At 39.3% G+C, this 6,971-nt stretch overlaps 1 protein-coding gene across 4 annotated transcripts in view; it reads right to left on the reverse strand.

Moving 5' to 3' along the window:
- Window positions 1-6,478, reverse strand: part of LOC102312819 (metabotropic glutamate receptor 8) — a 139,116-nt gene extending 132,638 nt beyond the window's left edge. For 2 of the 4 annotated variants that reach the window (XM_005949909.3, XM_042215373.1), the window contains exon 1: window positions 5,795-6,478. The gene's annotated coding sequence lies outside the window, so the exon portion shown is untranslated. Of the gene's footprint in view, window positions 1-3,889; window positions 3,992-5,794 lie in introns of all 4 variants that reach the window. The other 2 variants (XM_005949908.3, XM_042215374.1) reach the window with 2 other exon arrangements.
- Between the last annotated feature and the right edge of the window lie 493 nt (window positions 6,479-6,971).

Genomic DNA, 6,971 nt, shown 5'->3' on the forward strand with positions numbered 1-6,971 from the left:
GACCTTCTGAGGACCCGGCCCACGTAGACCGCGAAGGCTGGGTCCTCAGGAGGATGCAGCCCATGAATTTGGACACGACCTGGGAAGTAACGAGGGGAATGAGACACAGAAGGAGAGCACAGCTGGGGGAAATCAGGACTGACGAAACAAGGAAGCATAACTGCACACACTGAGATCAGACGTGGACTATCAAAATAAAACAGGAAACACAAACACAAAGACAGACTAAGAGACACGGGCTTAACACAGAGACCTGACTACATTACAGGGGATACACAGGCATACACAGGCAGAGATGATGGAAAACAGAGGGAGCACCGAATAAACACTGGGAAACCAAAACACAAACTGTCATAATTCATAATATCAAAAATAAGAGTACAAAAATCAAAAACACAGGGTCACCGACCCAGAACCATGACAGACTAGGGTGCCAGGCTGTGAAACATATATAGATGATATGGTGATTTTGTGGGTTTGAGCATGTTGAACAGCCGAGTAGTGTTTGAGAGAGTGGCAGATGCAAATCTGACCATAAATTTGTGCAGTGTGAGTTTTGGGGAGCTACGGTGGTGTACATGTGTAAAATAGTGGGTAGTGGGTAGTGGACAAAGAAACCCATCAAGCTATTCTTATTTTCCCGTCGCCTTCATCCAGGTTTGAGTTGCAGCACTTCTGGGGGATGGTGGGTTATTATAGACATTTCTGCAAAAACCTTTCCCCTGTTGCTCCACTCAATGGTTAAGTGCCCCCAAAAAGTTCACCTGGTCTCCAGATTGTCATCATACATTAGAAAATATTAAAACTAGTGGCATTCCGTCAGGACAAGCAAGGCCAGCAGTGCTTTCCCTGTCATATCTAAAAATATACATGAATTAAAATTTACTAAAGTAAAGCAGTCTCTCTTCTTTCATCACAGACAACGCTGGCATAAAGCTACTTCTGTTTGTATCCATCCTGTACATTACTGCCATCTTTTGGCCAAGGTTGCAATTGCCACTAAAATTTGCTTGTTTCTTACTTACTTGTAGCCAGAGGTGGGTCAAGTATCCAAAAATTGTACTCAAGTAAGAGTATCATTACTTTAAAATATTATTACTCAAGTAAAAGTGAAAAGTAGTCGTCAAAAAAGCTACTCGAGTAAGAGTAAAAAAGTACTACTACTCAAGTACTGAGTAAGTAGCGAGTAACTGTTTGAAATGTCCGATTTATTTTATAAATAAATGCTATCAGACAAACAAAAATAAATAAATATACAAATTTTAGTATTTTCAAAAGGAATATATGTAAAAAGATCCACAAAATAAGGCACAACAATTCTAATTTCACGATTTCAGTTTTTCACAACGTAAATCTTTTTCAAGCAAAACACACAGTAAATATATTCGCATTTACAGCAGCCTCAGCGAAAACATTAGAACGAGGCAACTTCAACATAACAGGCTACAGCTGATGCGCCAAAATGTCATACTAGGGGTGGTTCTTTTAAATATAAGGATGGATTAAGTAAATCAGAAACAAATGACACAGAGATGCAACAGATATAATCAGGAAAAGTTTATTCCCAAGGCGGACAGCAGGAAACAAACACACACACACACACACACACACACACACCTGTGCTAAAATTCCACAGGAATAGACATTCTAACAAAACTATAAAATGTTCTTTGTATACTAAAATACCCTGAAGTATAGACAGTGGATTAACACAATGTAATATGTAAAAATGTAAAAACTACACTCACAAATACTGAAATCAGAGAAAAACTAATTATAAAAGACAAATACAAATTTCCACTATGTGGATGTACATATGTGTATGGCTCACTTTACTGTAAATTGTTTCTTCAGTCAGTGAAATGGTGATTCAGCTTCAGCAGCAGTTGGCTCTCAAGGTTCTTGCTGTGAAGCTGTGACCGTTTGGCAGTGAACAGGAGTCCTGTATGACTAAAAAGTCTCTCACAGGCTGCAGATGCAGGAAGAGCTGTATTGACTTTGATCGACAGCTTCTTGATCTGAGGAAAGCCATGCAATACATCCATACCTCCAGTGAATGGATATGAAAGGTACCTCTCCAGTTCCTCTGCTTCTGGCTTTCCTGACCCCATGGATCCATCATCTTAGTCGGTTAGGCTGCTGTTTGTGCTGGCCTCATCCAGCTCTGTGTCTAGGTGATGTCTGATGAAGTGGAGACCTGTGGAAAGATGTAAGGTTTTCAAAAGAATTAGGTCTGGTCATTATAGTGCTGTATACACTGCCAAGCTGCAGATGTTTGCTTGGAGCTAGCCTCCAAAAGCTGGCCATACACTGTGCGATTTTTGGCCGATTTTGAGCCGATTTTTCAGTCGTGCAACCCACAACTTGTAGGATAAGGCAAGCTCATCCGAGTACGTAAGCGGAGAGCTGCCACCCAGCTGCAGACTGTTTAAACTAAACAAGCTGCTATTTGACATAATAAACCCTGTCAGCCGCAGTATTGCCTTCTGTTTTAACAGTTAAAGCAGTAGACACGAGCTGTTTGCATGTGCGTTGAACTCCAGGGTCATTAACCAGGCTACCTGTTACCTTATAGCTCACGCTAACTAACAAGCGAGCAGTTAAAAGGACAGCCGAGGCTGCACAAAACACCCACAAACTTATCTCACTACAACTTAGCGCCGAAAATATGACTGCCAGCTAGTGATGGTAAATTTGATTATTTTTACTGAATCGAGTTTTAATGAGTCACTCACCAAAGTGAATCGAATTTTGGAGTCATTTGATTCACTGAGTCAGTCGACCAGAGAGTGCAAAAAATGTACATTTTCACTCAAACTTAATTTGTTTCTCTTTTCATGTAAATCCCACTGCTAATATGAATGATTCAAAAAACAAACCCAACTATTTTATAGAGCAAAAAAGACCAAAAACATTTCTAAAATTAAGCAATTTCCTATCAAAATTGCTTAATAAACATTTATTTTGTTTATTTTTATTTTATTAGTATTTTCCTTAAATGTGTTACATATATATTTTCTCATCTAAATGTCCACTGAGCTGTGAGCCAGGGGGCGGTAATGCGCCTTAACATTGGTTGCCAACCAAGAAGAAGCTGTGAGCCAGGAGGGAGGGGGTGAGTGAGTGAGTGAGTGATTCGTTCGCTCTATGATTCAGCACAGGAGGGAGGGGGTGAGTAGCTCAAATGTGCTGTTAGCATGTTAGCAGAGCGATGCTACTGTGAACCGAGGAGCTATTTTCTTGATGTGAGCTTCTACTCAGGGTTTTTTCTTCCAGTTCAGAGCAGAAATACTTTTGTTAAGAAACTGGCTGTTGTTTCCCCCCCCCAACTTTAATTATAAGCTAGATATATTTCTACTAAGCAAATTAGTTTGCTAACAGAAACAGGGATGAGTCAGTGAGTCAGTTGGGCTTGTGAATCATGATTCACGAGTCAGTAAAGTGATTCTCGAGTATTGAACATCACTACTGCCAGCTCAAGCTCGACACAGCTGCTGTAACATAAGACTGACATCCAGCTAACCACAGCTAAAAAGATATTTAGAGAAAACTTACCATTTCCTCAGGTTACACGAATTGAGTTGTTTCATGCTGAAAAGTTGTTGTTTTGGCTCTCACTGAAGACACCGACATGGCCACATCTTATTGGTGAAAAAATTACCGGAAACTCCACTGACGGCATGTTATCTAATGTGTTAAACTAATTTTTTTTTAAAGTAACGAGTCGAATTTTGCAAATGTAGCAGAGTAAAAGTACCGTTTCTTCTTCATAATTGTACTCAAGTAAAAGTAAAAAGTATCGTGCAAAAAAGGTACTTAAAAAGTATATTTTTTTTAAAAAACTTACTCAAGTAAATGTAACGGAGTAAACGTAGCTCTTACTACCCACCTCTGCTTGTAGCTAACTCCGTTTTATCCATCTGTCTCTGGTTAACAATAACTGGACCTAGGCAAGCTGAGAGGCCAGCAGATTTCTTTCTGGGGGATAAACCTACAAATAAGACAAGTGCGTATACAAAGATAAGCAACACTGAGTAGTCTTCACCTTCTCCAGATGAAACAACTAGTATTCCATTTGGGAGCCAGTATTAAAATTTAACAGATATCAGATTAGATACTTTTTCATAACACAATCAATACTAATAGTGCTGTCTTTGCTTCCTCCAGGTGAGACAAATACAACACTGTGTAGACAATCAGGCACACAGCACCTCCTCTCACTAACAGTAGTTGGCATTCACAATTATGAACAACACTTTAGAAGGAATTTTGAGAAGTCAGTAAAGCTCCTGTTTGAACAAGAAGTTCTTAACAGTTGTTATAAATGTTTACCTGGCCAGGATACAAATTAATGTTAGCCGCTTAACTATTAGAGGTTACCATGTAGCCACAAACTCAGGGAACACAAGCTAATGTACTCTTAATGCCAGTGCCAAGCCTGAATAATTGGGGGGACTGTGTCAGGAAGCCTATCCAGCATAAAATCTTTGATAAATCAAGCGCTCATCTGCTGTGGCAACCACTGAAAAACAAAAATAATAATAATAATAATAAAATAAGAAAGCCTTTATTAGTCCGAGAGTGGTTTTTATTTTGTTTGTTTTGGTTTGTTTTTTGGTTTGTTTATTGGCACTATAATAACTGAATTAAAAATTATATATATATATAATATACACACTTTACTAGTTTCTTAACATATTTCTGGTCTACACCAGTCACCTTTAAAATAGTGTTGTGACAGATTTATTATTATTATTATCATTATCATCATCATCATCATCATCATCATCCTCATTATTATTTTTGTATTGCTTTCAGCTTCTTTTTTTTTTTTTTTTTTTTAAATATGCCTCTTTACCGTTTTCCCCAGGGATCAAAATTGAGCTGGAGATCCCAGTATTGCAACAACCCTTCCTTCCTCATATACCAAAGTCTGTTCAAGTTCATACATACACCTGGCTATAAGTGTATCTAAACAATGGTTGAACTGCGAGTTTCTACCTGCCTTATGAACTTTGCTGTATCCATCAGAACTAGATGATGGGTGATGATGATGATGGCAGTAGATTCCAGGTAAATAGATAAAACCAGCAACTTCTTATTGGATGCTGCACAGTGGAAAAAAAGAAAAAAAAACATATATATATATATATATACATACGCATTGTCTCTGTGAGCTGCACTTTGTTTCTGTGCAGCTCACCGACTTCTTTTTATCCTTTCCTTCAGTTAATTCTGCTTTATTTATTTATTTATTTTATTTATTTGCTCCTTTTTCTACGCCTCTTTGCCATTAAGACACACACTTAGTGAGCCTTGCACACGCAAACTCATCATAATAGGGAGCAAACACCTTTCATCCTAAGTACAGTGTAGATTCTTAAGCTGAGCGTACTCACACGTGCCTGAACATTTTCCCAGTGGGAACATGCAGAACACGCAAGCATTTTTCAGGTATGCGCACGAAGTCACCAAGACGCATCCATAAAAAAGGAGGGGTGGTGGCGGGGGGGCGTAAAAGCGTGCCAGCACTGTACACTGTGGGCTCATGTGCACGATTGAGTCAAATGCATTCAGAACTAGCTACAGTCCCAAAATCTATTTTTAATTGAAACATACAAACAGCTTGAGAAGCAAACTGGCAGCTTTGTAAACTGCTACTAAATGATTAACTGATTATTGACTGCAGAATCCGAAGCTCCAACATGTTCCCATAGATCACAAAAACGTTATCAATTACATGCGACATACTTTAGCTACATTTACAGAAAATTTAAATGTAATTAAAATTTACCTGCCAAATATCACCGGTAAATCTTCAGGAATCTTTTTTATCCTAGTAAGAAGAGGTTTTTTCGTCAGCTTCGCAAGTCAGCCAGTTGTCTTGTGTCTCCAGCAGTTAGTAACATCACATTAAACCTGTTCAGTCAAATTCCTTCACTGAGTTTCGATCCAGCATCCGCAAACAAAAAAAGTGATGTGAAAATTCACCTTTTCCTCCGTGTCTTTAGTTAGAGATCAGCGCTGATCATAGTTCTGTCAGAGAAATTGTCATGTCTTCAGGTTAATATCAACCCTGATCGCCTGCAAGTGTAGGTTCGACTCACACGGGAAAATCCCAGGACCCTCCCTCTCCAGTCCTGATTGGTCTCATATCAAAGTGTCCGACAATTCAGAGAATGGACCTTATAAGAGCAGCCGGTTGCGTCCACAAGAGAGAAGCGCATGCTTTTCTTCGCCTCTCGCAGCTCTCCAAAGTGCAGTGTGCGGCTGGCCTACGTCACAGAAAACACTGGCGGCTCTCGTGCTCGTCACACGAAGCTGATGAGAGTTTCATGTCAAGCTCCCCCTAACAGAACCAGTGACAGACTTGTGCAGGGACTGCACGATCCTGGACCAAACTGAAATGATGTCAGTCACATCATAGAAGAGAAGAAAAGAAGCCCGACTGGTGCTGTCACACATAAGGTTAATAAGCTAAGAGAATACTGCACAGGTAGAGGGGTTTCCGAAGTTAAAGCAGCAGAGATGGAGAAAAGACGCCACCTAGCGGACACAAGTCGTAGTTACAACTAGATGCCGGTTCTCCGATATCAATTCATTATGTCTATAATAAATAAAATCACAATAGTCACTTTAAGGTACGTTACACTAGAAGATAAAGAGACAATTAGATCCTATTACTGTGGGAAGGCGATGGTGTGAAGGAACCTCTTAACAGAAAGTAACAGAACCAGGCTCAGAGAGGGAGCCATTTGCCCCGACTGGCTGGGACTGAGTGGAAAGAGAAGAGAAAATGAGTTCATAGAGAACAAAACACAAAATATGGAAATGAAGATAAAGTATATATACAACTTCAAAATAGGAAAGGAGTTTTGTCCTTTGTTTTTTTAAGTATTGCTATTTTTAAAAAAAACAAAAAACATTTCATCCACCAGAAACAGTTATAAACTTGGCACCTAAAACCTGGG

This window comes from Haplochromis burtoni, unplaced genomic scaffold, assembly GCF_018398535.1.
Source record: "Haplochromis burtoni strain Fernald_Lab_line unplaced genomic scaffold, NCSU_Asbu1 Contig_706, whole genome shotgun sequence".
NCBI lineage: Eukaryota > Metazoa > Chordata > Actinopteri > Cichliformes > Cichlidae > Haplochromis > Haplochromis burtoni.